The 14,738-nt window shown below is 35.8% G+C and overlaps 1 pseudogene; it reads right to left on the bottom strand.

The window, feature by feature from the left end:
* Positions 1-403: 403 nt before the first annotated feature.
* On the bottom strand, positions 404-832 carry LOC112625127 (annotated as a pseudogene).
* Positions 833-14,738: the final 13,906 nt, after the last annotated feature.

Below are 14,738 nucleotides of genomic sequence, written 5' to 3'. Positions count from 1 at the left end.
TAACCAGTTTAACATGTGTTTGTAAATAATTATTATATACCATATATTAAGAAAGGATTTCAGATAACGTTATATATGCAATCAAATAAGTAAATACTAGAATAAAATAAAATATGGGAGCATATAGCATTCTAATGGAAAATTTAGTTTTAAAGAAAAGACAAGATAGATCTTCTGACAACATATTTATCTCATACTCCATAGCATAGCGACAATGATCATTTGATTAAGTTCTTTAAATTAGTCCTTGGATAGCACATCATACAAATTAAAAAAATCTGACTCCCTAAATGCTGTGTTGATAAAAAAAACTTATTTGGAGCAGAACCATTTTTACTTTTATTTTTACTTTTATTTTTTTGCATATGAAAACTTATTACTATGGTGTTTTCACCATTAAAATTTATGATCTTGGTCTTTCCTTCTTGCCTTTGTGTAGGGCCAAAAGAGAATATTGGCTACTTTGACAACCTTAAAGCAGACTCCAGGAATATCAACAAGAGCATGACTTTTTATACCAAATCCAGCAACCAGAACTTCACCGTTTTCCTCAATGAAGTTCAAGCAACCATCATTGGGTACAAAGGCTCTGACTTTCTTGCCATTCTCGATGCTCTGGACCCTGACACACTTCCTAATGGCAGAATTTGGCTGTTTGGCTTCAACTCCCACTTTTTCCAGCACAATTCCTTCTGCGGGAGAAGCACCTCCAAAAGAGTTGGCCTTCAGGGCTGTGCTTAAATGGACTTTCTTGGTGTTTATCATGCCACTGCTGGTCTCTTCGGTGACTACAGAGCTTCCTAGCAGTACGAAGTACATGGCACTTGCCCATCCTGCCAGTGCCAGGGGCCTCAGCAAAAGAGAGACTTTTAAACTTTTTAGAAATTATTTATTCATTAAGAGCATGTTGTGTTTTGGATGATTCTGAAGTGGATAAAACACTTTACCACAGAAATATTTTAATGCTAATAGAATTCTCATCCACCCTTGAATTTGAGTTTTATTTTACTTTATATTACCAACCTGTTTATGAACAATATTAACAGTTATTTACATAGGGCTACATGATGACAATTGTTCACCCATTTTAGGATGTCTATGGGTAATTAAATATCCAGAATTTAATTTGAACATGGATTCTGTTTATAGTATTTGTTTATATTGTTGCAGGTGGAGAGATTTATAAAACAATTTTCTGAGTTCTCTTACTTTGTCACATAGATTTTGCTAAGACTCTGCAATTTTTGTGGAATGCATTACTATTGCATTTTCTGTAAAAAAGTACTTTGAATAGTTTTTGGGATGTTATTGTAAGGAAAAAGTTAGGCCAGAATTTTTACCTTTTGTAATCTTCAAACTAGCATTAAAATAGACTGTTTCTACAAAAATATAATATAGAGAAAAAATGAAATCTCTTTATATTTTCCTTAAACCAAGTAACTCTGGAAAATATGTACTATTATCTCCAATGTTCAGTTGAAGAACCAGAAGAAGTAGAAATAGTCTGAGTCACACAGGTAGAAGGTAAAAAGCTTGGATCTTCCTAGTCCAAATTCATTGTGTCCTAGCCAACTCTCAAATCTATATGACACTCCCATTCCTACACCGAAAGAACTTTCCCAGGAGGAAAAGTTCTAGAGTCTTAAAGACATGGAAAAAATATGTACTACTCATGAATGCAACCTTGTTTTTCTCCATCTATATGCTCTTTGAAATATGTAACTCATTGGTAAGGTTGGTTAGATTTGAAGCACTCCAGTGTCCATCAGTAAAGTTTCCTCCTTTTCAAAACTTGTTCCCCCTACTGGTTTTTAAATACTATTTATTGATTTTCTTTCCACTACTGTGTGCCATCAAGTCTGTCTTATAGGCTGGGCGTGGTAGCTCACGCCTGTAATCCCAGCACTTTGGGAGGCCAAGGGAGGTGGATCACTTGAGGTCAGGAGTTCAAGACCAGCCTGGCCAACATGGTGAAACCCCATCTTTACTAAAAATACAAAAACCAGCCAGGCATGGTGGCATGCGCCTGTAGTCCCAGCTACTTGGAAGGCTGAGGCAGGACAGTCTCTTGAACCTGGGAGGCGGAGGTTGTAGTGAACCAAGATTATACCACTGCACTCCAGCCTGGGTGACAAAGTGAGACTCTGCCAAAAAAAAAAAAAAAAATTCATAGACCTTCCTTACTAAACTGCCTTTCCATTACACAGTTATTTCTCAGGGTGCCATTCTTAAACTTCCTATTTAATTAGATATATTCTGCTTGGGTTATCTCACTAACTACAATGAGAGATTCAAAATACCTATTGCTAACTCAGACTTTTTCTTCTAACCTCCAGACTAACATTCTAATTCATCTTGCATGTAAAAAAATACCATGTCAAAAATCAAAAGTAATCATATCCCTCATATTTCCCTAGGCTGTTGTGTTTGCTACATAATAAACATTCAACCATGTGCTCAGTGCCAAGTCATAAATCTTAAAATATTTTTCACTTCGTCCTCCTCTATTTATTAATTACAGGTAATTAATTATTCTATTAAGTAAACATTATACAGTTTTCTTAATGCGTTCTAAGACATTCAGAGAACAATTGTTTTCTGCACTGAGGATACAGTGGTAACACTTCATGCATTCCTGGATATTTTGCTCTAGATTATGAGAGAGATATTAAATAATCAAAAAACAAACAAAATAAAACAAAAACCAAAACCATGAAAGTCCAGCTATGTTGAGAGCTTACAAAGAGAGGTATTTAATTCCAGGAACATATTTAATGGAACATTTAGCTTAATCAGGGAAATCAGGAAAGGCTTTTCAGAGGAAGGGAAACTTGAGGAGATCTGAAGTATGAGCATTGAGTTAACTGGTTTATAAGGTAGAAAAGGGAGAGTTCCAGGTGGGGAACTGCAAGTGGAAAGCCTGTCAGGCCAGATAAAGCACAGTGAGAGCAGTTCAAAAGACAGAGTTGCTGGAAGAAAATTAGACTGGGGAAGCATGATGACAGATGAGATGCAGAATGAAGTGGAACACACGTGGCCTCATAGAACTTCTAATGGTTCTGTGAGAAATGGTGAACAATTTGAGGTTTTTTCTTTTTTTTTAATAATCTATCTACATATTTGTAAAAATTCTCATAATGATTCCTTATATTTAGTTAACAAATCCTATCTCTATTACCTTATTTTTTTTTTTTTTTTTGAGACAGAGTCTCACTCTGTCTCTCAGGTTGGGGTGCAGTAACTCAACTGCTCACTGCAACCTCTGACTCCCAGGTTCAAGTGATTCTCATGCCTCAGTATCCCAAGTAGCTGGGACTACAGGCACCTCCCAGCATGCCCAGCTAATTTTTGTATTTTTAGCAGAGACAGAGTTTCAACTTGTTGGACAAGCTGGCCTTGAACACCCGACCTAAGGTGATCCTCCCCACTTGGCCTCCTAAAGTTCTGAGATTACAGGCATGAGTCACTGCACCTGACTGATACCTTTTTCTTTGCTTAAAATGTTCTTCAATCATGTTGCACTTGGGCTAGCTCCTACCCAATACCACTGAGTTGCCAACTGCACTGAGGCTCCTTCCTTTATCTTCCAGTCTGACTTAAGTAGCAGTCTTAGCTTCCTTTTGGGTATACCTTTACATTAATGTCATTATACGATATTGTTTACTTTTAAAAGTCTTAAGTCAACTCCTTGAGGGCAGCAACTATATTTTCTTTGCATCCTTCTTTATCAGCACAGTGCTGAGGATGTATAGGTTATAAAACAGATGTCTGTTAAATAAATAAATGCAAGGAACCAAATCAGAACTAACAGTAGATGAAGTAGGGCAAAGTTTTATTCTTCAATAAGCTTGCAGTGTAGTGAGAGTGGATGACAAATGTCTATAGCAAATGGAAAATCTTCTGAGGAAAGTATGCAAGTTTGCATATGGCTGGATGTATTGGCGAAAGAGTCCAGGAGTAGGTATAATTTTAGATGGGCTTCTAATTACCATCATCAGTATTTCTACAGCACAAAGATGGACATTCCAAGTTGAACTGGGAAGTTCAAGGCCATGTATACCAGGAAACAAAGTCCCTATCAGTTCATATGGGCACAGGTAGGACTTTTACTAGGCTCAGAATTATGTATGTTAGTGTATGAGTAAGCATGAGGCTTTGACGGATTTGAGCATGAGACTTTCATGAATGTTGATGTTTCAAAAAGATCCAATAGACAGATTGATGTGAGGATTAACGTTAAACGAGTCTGGCGATAACGAGACCATTAAGAATTCCTATAACAATATTTTAGGTCAGAGGATGACAAATGTTTTCTGTGAGAGGCCAGATAGTAAACATTTTGGGCTTTGTGGGCCATATGGTCTTTGTTACAACTACTCAACTGTATTGTTGAAGAGTAAAAGCACCATAGATGATATGCAAATGGACAAGCACGGCTGTGTACCAATAAAAAATTATGTATAAAACGGGTGGCAGGCCTGATTTTACTCGGCCATAATTTGTTAAGTGAAAGTTAATAAAAGTCTAAACTGGACTGATAGCAGTGAAAATGGAAAATAAGGGATATCTGTAAGAAAATCATAGAAGTGGAATATATAGCACTGATTTCTTATTATGTGAGTGGCAAAAAAAAGAAAGAAAGAAAGAAAGAAAGAAAGAAAGAAAGAAAGAAAGAAAGAAAGAAAGAAAGAAAGAAAGAAAGAAAGAAAGAAAGAAAGAAAGAAAGAAAGAAAGAAAGAAGGAAAGAAGGAAAGAAAGAAAGAAAGAGCAGTTAAAAATGACACCAAGATTTGAGACCCAGTGACTGCAAGGCTGATGGTACCATCAAGAGTAATAGGCATGTTAAGAAAGATGCTGTTTTGGGAGTGAAGATGATTACGTATGTAATAGAGAAGCCAGTTAACAGAAAAAAGTGTGTAGTACTAGGAGCAGTTCATTAAGCTATGAATAATATCGAAAATGCCAAAGCCTGTACCACATGGCAATGAGTTTTTATACATTTTTTCCAACTTTTCAATGTTTACATTGTAAATAATGAAGAGGTATATGAGTTTTTGTTAATATTTTAGCATGCTCAATATGGTTTTATTAGCATTCTATACAGAATGCATTGCTCTTTCACCCATCCATCTGTGATATAAAATAAACTGGGCTATTATAAAAAGCATTTACTTCAGAAAATAGTAACCTATTTCTTGCTATAAATAAGTCTCAATATATGGTGCTTGAAAAATGGGACTGTATTCTTTTTTCTTTATTCAGACTTCAAGAGGATTTAATTTTGATTTTAAGCAGTCAAACTGAAATAAGATTAACTGTAAACAATTTTTCTCCATTTCTTTTTCTGGACAGGCAAACTTTACTATGCATCTCAATTAGAAACATACTTGTCAGGTGGTAAAGAAAAAGGAATAGGTGAGTCAGCAATAGAATAGGACAGACTTCTTTACCAAGTCTGCTTCCTGAAAAAAACAATGATTTGGACATGAATTATTGAAAGTCACACTGAAACTAGTCAGCAACATTGACATAGTGTTCAGTACACCTGAAACCTGTGTAGGGGAATTATTTTAACTTCTACTTCTTAAATATCTGTAAAATTTCCTTGTTAAGACAGGAGCTAGAAATAATTTCTTTAAAATTCTACTTCATTAGGAGGGGCTTGTAAACATTGCTATTATTATTCTCTAATGCATGGAAAGTTTTGACCATAGCTAAAAATTGTTCTCCCAGCTATAACATCAAATACCTAGTACTCAGCTGCTTATGCCTTTTTATAAGTTTTCTATCTCTCATTTTTTTTCATTATCATTCAATCTCATTATGTGTAACCTTTCCCAAAGAACTATTCAGACTTCGGAAACAATTCACAAATCCTATTTCAAGTAGATCGTTGATCTGAAATGTTGTATTCCTATTGTGAGTCAAACTGAATGGCTTCTTCGGGAAGACCTTTTATATCTTAAACACTCTAAGGGAAATATTTTCTCTATGGAATTTTAAAAGAAGAAGTATGAAACAGTTATTTGCTGTGCATTTGAAAAATATACTGCTGGCCATGTGTAGTGATATTTAAAACACATTTAAATTATGTTTACTTCTTCTCTGCCTTATTATATGGAATAAAATTAATCATTTATCAAAGTTGGAGTAATGGCAGATCATACCTTGTTCTATTATTCCATAAACAGATCTGAATATATTTGATATATCCTAGAAACTATACCAAAGACATATTTGAAATTGAAGAAGATAATGGAAATTAAGGCCTGTGCGTGTTGAGGAAGAGGGAGCTCATGTAAATACTTTAAGTGTCTTGCCTGTTGTACTAAATTTTAATGATATCTTTGGGTAATTGGACTTTAAGTGAAAAAGAAATCAGATGATACGACGTGGTATTTAATATTTTCTTCCAAACAATTAATTCTATAAACCTCTTGAAAAGAGTTTAAGTATAAACAAATCATACAAAATATTCCTATAGCAATGATCATCAAATTGGGGTCTGAGTACCCTTGGCGGGGAGGGTCAGGAAGACTTCTCACATGGTAAATGGGCACAGATAATTGTAAGGATAACAATTGTTAGATTTTGAACCTCATTATGTATCCTTTTGTATGGGTGAGGCTATCATGTAGGGTCTCTTTCCTTGTGTTCCTTTCATAATTACCCTCTGACTTTTACAGCAATAATTTTCATTTGATGACCTTTATTTATTCATCATTCTGTCAAATAATGCACTGTTTCTAAGGATGAAAGCAGCAAAGTATTAGTCATAAAACTCCCGACAAAGCCCTATGTGTTATCTATCCAAGCATCTATATATCATCTATCCAGCTATTATCTAACTATATGTATCTTAGAATTAGAATTCAGAACTGAAATTATCCTCATGGGATGCATATTGACATATATTTACTTGAATTGGAAATTAATTCAGGCTTTTTCATTTTGTGTTTGTTTTCTGAGACAGGTTCTTGTTCTGTCACCCAGGTTGGAATGCAGTGGAGCAATCATGGCTCACTAAAGTCTTGACCTCCAGGACTCAAGCAATCTTCCTGCCTCAGATTCCCAAGAAGTTGGGACCACAAGTGCGCAGTCACACTTTTTCTGACAGGAAGAATGCTACTATGGTTTTCTATGACAGCAGGTCTAGCTTTGAGTATTGGTTATATGTCAGACATTTTCTTTTTATAATGATTGAATGATCCAAAATATCAGTCCCAAGGCTACATAGCATATGATACTAAAGAATAATTTTATCGAAAATTACATTAGTGATATTTTAATTTTCTCAAACCTTTCTGAAAGCATTTGAATAAAAATAGTGCTTCTACATAAAAGAGAAACAGGCATGAATAATAGTTATTTCATATATCTGAGTAAAGCTTCATTTGGAATAGTTAACAGAAGTTGAGAAAATAATAGATTCTAAGGAAATACATTTCAAGCCAGGTGATTTCCAATCATTGTAGTCACTGAAAATGAATTAGAAGTTAATGATACTCCAGCTAATATTTTTCATAAAGAAATATTATTTAATTGGTGTTCTTAACCAGCATTTAGTAGTAATCAACCTATATGGTCTTACCCCAATGTATATTTTGGAGTGGATGAGGGCTTTGAAAAAACATATTAAGGGAAAATCTGATAAATGATTTAATTCAATTACTATAGTCATCGTAGATTATTCAACTATAATAAATATAAAACAATGTTTTTTAATAGATTTCACTTGGAGAGCAGTTTTAGCTTCACAGAAAAATGGAGCGGAAGACACAGAGATTTCTCACATTTCTCTTACCCCCATGCTTTACACAAGCGTAGCCTCCCCATTATCAACACCCCTATGTTTATATTATCACTTTATCATTTTCCCTCTGTTCGGTACTAATATGACTTAAGGAATAGTCAAATTCACTGTCCCTATAGTATTTCCCCAATTCCCCTTCTCCCATTATACAAACAACTACATTATTACACCAGCAAGGTGTTTGCCTCCAATAGACATTCTCTAAGTTACTACCAGTGAAATATTTAGCAATTGGGTCACCATTTTTGCACAAAACTATTTGTGTCCCACAGCTTACTCACGATTGGATTCTTCTTGCCAGCCAGGATGCAAGTGAACCAGTTCTAAAATCTATCTTTTTTACTTATTTTCTTGAACCACTCTCAATACCAACTTTGTTCATGGCATCTTAGAAGAAGATCTCAAGATATGATTAGATATAAATGAGAATTACTGTGGTAAATTCCTGTGAAGGTTAAGGAGAGAGGACTCATGACTGATGAAAAAAGTCTTTAAAACATAATGCAGACATGTCACTTATGAAAGACGAGAAGTGAAAAAGGAGGATGAGCTCAGAAGAGTTTGTGTTGTAAAACTGCTTTGACAAAGTTGATTGGGAGAGCTTAGGAATGGTCTGTCATTAAAGGAGTGCCATATTGGGCTGAAATGTTCCATCTGTAGTACTCCTTGAAATACTCAGTGATTGTCTTGCAGCAGCCTTGAGGAAATGAAGCCTCAGAATGAGCCCCATGGAGAATCTGAAGGTGTGCTGGTAGGGGGTTGTGAGTCTTCCTGAAATTGTAGGCCTTCTTGAAGGGAGATCTATGTGATACACACCCATGGACAGACAATGGAATTTTAAAAATTCCCATACAACCCAATGAATTAAGTATATATTATGTTCTTTTTATAAGCTATAAACAGGGAATTAGTTCAAAAAGACAAAGCAAGAAGGAAGTGTGGCATTAAAAATTGGCTGGAAAATTTGACAGGAGAGAAGAAAATAAAAAGGAGAGAAACAAAAAGATAAACTTATAGAATTTTAAACAGGAAGAAATAATAGGCATAGTCTAAAATATTTGATATTTGAAAAAGAAACCTGAAAAATGGAAAAATTAAGATTGCACTGCTGGTATTTATTTATTATACTATTCATATACAAAAGGAAATGATATGAAATACAGACATTATTTTACAGAGTTTGAAATAGATGATATAAAACACTCTAGGTTTGTAGTTCTAAGTAGTCATTTAAAATCCTTGTTTGTATGTCTTTTTTTTATGCTCTATGTATCAAGAATTATGTCAGAAAAACAAACACTTGGATAGCTCTTAACAGGAGAAGAATACAACTAGCTTTGAAGATTGATGACATGTAAAGAACATATTGAATAGAAATAAAAAAAAAAAGGTTGAGGCTCCTTTATATAAAGCTTTTTGGAAACAAGTTTCCTATCTGTATAATAGTATTAAGTCTAAAGAAATTTTTCCACAATAAACTAGAATATGGCACAACCATTGGCTGTCCATGATCCTCTTTCATAAATGACAGTGTATCTTCCATTGACCTATCCTCCCATGAATAAAAATTGTAAACACTGGAAAAAACTAACAAACAATCCTTTGAATACACTGGGGAGCAATGAAGGACAGACAGAAACTGGAGTGGGCTCCTTATTACAAACTCCTGGCATATGTTATATCCTCAATTGTAATTTTAGAGGATTTCCTATTTTATCTGAATTGGTAGCAGTAATAATAGCAGTGAGATCTCTGATAATTATGACCAGATAGATGGTAATTATGAAAAAATCTCTATGACAGATTTTATCTCTGAGAGAGAGTTTGTTGAAACCCAGTCTATGAATATCATCCTAGTTCACCGTAGCTGAGAGGGCAAAACCTGTGGCACTCACTATAAATTGCTGAAGCTTGAACTGCTTTTTAATGAGATATTTTCCCATCACCCATCACAGATAATGACACTTTCCTCTCAGTTCAGCAGAGTGATGAGATGGAATTCCAACAGCACTAGTAACTGCAGTGGTGACATAAAGAGTTAAAGACAGGAAATGCTATTGCAAGGCAGCATCTTGGAGGGCTGGACAGGCCTGGACTATGTAATCCTGATGGAGGACCAGCAAACATGATCCATAAACTGGCCAGCTCTGTGGACAATGGAATTGCATCCTGGCTTCTAAAAATATTTAGGGAAAATTTATTGTAATATATTAGACTTCCCAAAATTCTGCAGTGGAACATTCAGAATATTACAAGTTGGAGACAAAGGTTAACATGGCCTGCTTACTCACAAGCTTGGAAGGCCTATAATATAAGGCTCAATTACAGTATATTATTTGCTGAAGCTCTTAAAATTTCTGATTAATTTTGTGTAAACTCTAAGTAGAATTCCCAAATGTCAAAATCATGAACATTAACATTCACATACAGCCTCTAAATTGAGTTGTATTGGTCAACAATAGAAGAAAAATATTTTAAAACAATGTTATTATGTTTCATGCTGGATAGTTCTTAAGAATGTTGCGGAAGTATTTTTGAAAATCTACATTGCAAATTTAATCTGGAGATAAGAGATTAGCTAATGATATCATTGGAGTGAAACTTGAAAGTCTCATTTTTGAATGTCAGAACAAGGATGGCATAAGGAAAGCCTAAAGGCAGGACCTGGAGAACACTGGTAGGTGTAGCAAGGTTACTAGGTTGGTGGTCATGGTCAGGAATATATTCAAATGCCAGTTGATAAAGAAGTATTAAATCCCACTTTAGGAGGCCTAGGAAGGTGGATCACTTGAGGCCAAAAGTTTAAGACGTGGCAAAACTCCGTGTTTACTAAAAATACAAAAATTAGCTGGGCATGGTGGCATGGTGGCACATGCCTGTAATCCCAGCTACTTGGGAGGCTGAGGCACAAGAATTGCTTGACCCTGAGAGGTGGGGGTTTCAGTGAGCCAAGATTGCACCACTGAACTCCACCCTGGGTGACAACGAGACTCTGTGTCAAAAAACAAAACAGAACAAAAAAAATCCAGACAGTGTGAATTACAAGGACAAAGTCTACAGAGCAGAGGGCTGATTCTAAAATGAAGCTCAACTTCCTAAATGGTAATTTAATAAAAAAAGAAATTAAAAAAATTCAGAGCTGGAAGTAAATAAGGACATAAAGAGAAAACACTAAAATACACCAAAAAAGGTCATGCAAAAAAAAAAAAATAAATAAAAGTATTATCAACATTTGAGAGAATTGAAGATATGAATACAATGGGATCCAGGTAAAATTCCAAATACGAAATAGAATTTCAGGTCTCTTGGAAACCACATACAACAGCTAAGGGAAGATTTTTCTATGTTTGTTTCATAGAGTTTCCGTATCTTGGGGAAAATGTAACTTTCTGTTTCTTGATGATGTGATATGTGATTTCTGAGTGTATGATACTATCAATTGTATAAATGCTTGATTATGCTAGCTTTATTAGCTGTGATTCTTAGAATTCTAAAGACCAAATACAGACATTAAAATAAAATCATAGATTCAAGATCAAAACTCTATCATTTCTAAAATTATATGCCTCTTGTTTTCTTCCTTCTCAATGCAATCTTCTATTATTTAATAGAATAGATCTAGTTTCCACATCTGATAATTATTTTAAGAACTATTAATTATATTTCTAGTAACTAGTATATTTAAAATTTAAAATATTAATGTAGAAAAAATAGAAATGATGAATAGAAATTGAATACAACTATGGGAAAATAAGAATGACTTAAAAATTATCAAAAGTATCATTGCAATTAACATATTTTTTTTTAAACATAAAAATGAACTGATCATATGAGCAGGATATTATCTTAAAACACTGTTCCACATTCATTTTTGGTAGATGATGGAAAAATCTGAAGATTATGTTTTCATGAGAATAATGTTTCAGTTCGTTTGAAAGTACTTTCCTTTTTTTTAATGGAGAAACCAGATTGTTATGAAAGAAGAAAGAAGACTAGCACACTCATTCAAAGAGATGGTACATTTCCAGCCACAGTTGTTCACTGATACTTTATTGTTTTGTTGAGGCATTTGTCCCCTCTTCTATCCCATTCCCATTCTCAGAATGCCATTCCATTCCTCAGTCAGCAAGAGCACTGCAATATACTTAAATTTAAACCCAAATGGTTTTTATCGTTTGTTTGTGTGTCAAAAGCAAACATGTTTTCCTAAGTTATCTAGCAATTCATTTGTTTTTCTTTAAATTTCTAGATACTATCAAACTTTGAATGCATACAAATCTATGCTTATACTATAGAATTAAGAAAAATAATCCATCTAGTGTCATGTAATGGCTGAAGTTTTAACCAAGAGTTGTAAAATTTTTAAAAATAAAACTCTGCCTGCCAGACAGTTTCACATTTGGGAACTCGGCTTTGCTTCACATACCCTGGCATGTAAAATAGTTTCCACATTCTCAGAAACCTAATGGTAATTCCACATTGCTGTTTCCCTCTGGGGGTTCACAGCATTTGTATCAGATTGCAACCTCTCTAGAAGCTCATGTTCATTTAAAAATCTTTCCCCACCTTGAGCTTTGTTTGAATTTCTCATTCCATATTATTTTTCATGAGTTCAGTAGTTTTCAGGGAAAATAATTTCTTATATTAGTACTTAATTTTAACAATCAATAATATGAATTCTGCAGGTGAAGTTGGTGGCTGAGGATTACAAAGACTCTCAAAATGAAGGAACTAATGTAGAACATTAGATCTTATTTGCGAAACTCTCCATCCCACAACATCATAATCTAATATTAGTGTTGTTTTTATAAGAATATTTCTATGTATGAAAATACATAAATGAGAGGAAAAGAATTCTGACACTCAAATTATTTATAGATTAAAGACTGAATTATTTTTCTTACATGTGAAGTAAGGATATTGCATTAGGCTGTTCTTGTGTTGCTATAAAGAAATATCTGAGACCAGGTAATTTATAAGAAAAGTGGTTTAATTGGTTTACAGTTCTGCAGGCTGTACAGGAAGCACGGTGCCAACATCTGCTTTTGGGGAGGCCTCAGGGAGATTTTACTCATGGCAGAAGGAAAGCAGGAGCAGATACCTCACACAGCAAAAATACGAGTGAGAGAGAGAGTGTGGGGAGGAGATGCCACACACTTTTAAATGACCAGATCTCGTGTGAATTCAGAGTGGGAGCTCGCTTATCACAAAGGGGATGGCTCAAGTCATTTATGAGGGATTCATCCCATAATCTAAACACCTCTCACCAGGTCCTACCTCTAACAATGGGGATTTCATTTTAACATGAGATTGGGATGGGGACAAAAATCCAGACTATGCAATTCCACTCCTGGTCCCACCAGATCTCATGTTCTTGCCACATTGGAAAATACAATCATGCCTTCCCAATAATACTCCAAAATCTTTACTTATTCCAACATAAATTCAAAAGTCTAAAGTTCAAAGTCTCATCAGAGACAAGGGAAGTCCCTCACACCTATGAGCCTGTAAAATAAAATAAAATAAAATAAAATAAAATAAAATAAAATAAAACAAAACAAAACAAAACAAAACAAAACAAAACAAAACAAAAAAAAACAAGTTAGTTACTTCTAATATACAATGGGGATATATGCATTGGGTAAACATTCCCATTCCAAAAGGGAGATATCATCCAGAAGAAAGGAACTACAGACCCCATGCAAGTTTGAAACCCAGTAGGGAAGTCATTAAATCTTAAAGTTCCAAAGCAATCTCTTTTAAGTACATGTTCCACATCCAGGACACACTGGTATGAGGGGTAGAGTCCTAGTGCCTTGGGCAGCTCTGCCCCTGTGTCTTTTCAGGGTAAAGCTCCCATGCCTGCTCTGAGATTTTCGAATGCCTGCAGCTTATCCAGGCACAGGGTGCAAGCTGCTAATGGATCTACCATTCTTGGGTCTGTAGGGATGGTGGCCTGCTTCCCACAGCTCCACTAAGCAGTTCCCCACTGGGAATTCTGTGTGGGGCCACCAATCCCATACTTTCCCTCCAAACCTAGAAGAGGTTCTCTATGAGGGCCACCCCGGGGATGGGCTTCTGCCTGCGTACCCAGACTTTCTCATAAATTCTCTGAAATCTAGATGGAGGTTGCCAAGTCTTCACTCTTGCATTCTATTTGCCTGTAGGCTTAACACAATTTGGAAGCTGCCAAAGCTTATGGCTTGTGCTCTTTGGAGTGGCAGCCTGTGTTGCACGTGGGGCCCTTTGGGCCATGGCTGCAGCTGGAATGGTGGGGTTTCAGGGAGCAGTGCCTCAAGACAGCACAGAGCAGTGAAGCCGTGGGCCTGGCTTACAAAATCATTCTGTCCTCCTAGGCCTCAGAGCCTGTGATAGGAAGGATTGCCTCTTAGGTCTCTAAAATGCCTCTGAGGTTTTTCCCCAGTGTCTTGGATGTTAGCACTTGGTTCCTTTAGACATTTAAGTGGCTCATGGTTCTACAGGCTGTATAGGAAGCATAGTGCTGGCATCTGCTTCTGGGGAGGCCTCAGGAAGATTTTACTCACAACAGAAGGCAAAGCAGGATCAGACACTTCACATGACAAAAACAGGAGCAAGCGAGAGTTGGGTCTGTCTGGCTCAAGCTGGGTATCACCAAAAGCATGGCTCAAGCCATTCATGAAGGATCTGCCCCCATGATCCACATACCTCCCACTGGGCCTCACCTCCAACATTGGGGATTACATTTCAACATGAGATATAGATGGAGACAAATATCCAAACTATATCAGATTTAAGATTTAAAAAGGATGGCCATGTGCAATGGCTCACACCTGTAATCCCAGTGTTTCAGGGGGCTGAGGCAGGAGGATCACTTGAGCCCAGGAGTTTGAGACCAGCCTGGGCAACATAGCGAGATCTTGTCTCTGCCAAAAATGAAAACACT

The sequence above is a fragment of the Theropithecus gelada genome, chromosome 5 (genome assembly GCF_003255815.1).
Source record: "Theropithecus gelada isolate Dixy chromosome 5, Tgel_1.0, whole genome shotgun sequence".
NCBI classification, from domain to species: Eukaryota; Metazoa; Chordata; class Mammalia; order Primates; family Cercopithecidae; genus Theropithecus; species Theropithecus gelada.
This window is presented reverse-complemented; position numbering and strand designations above follow the sequence as displayed.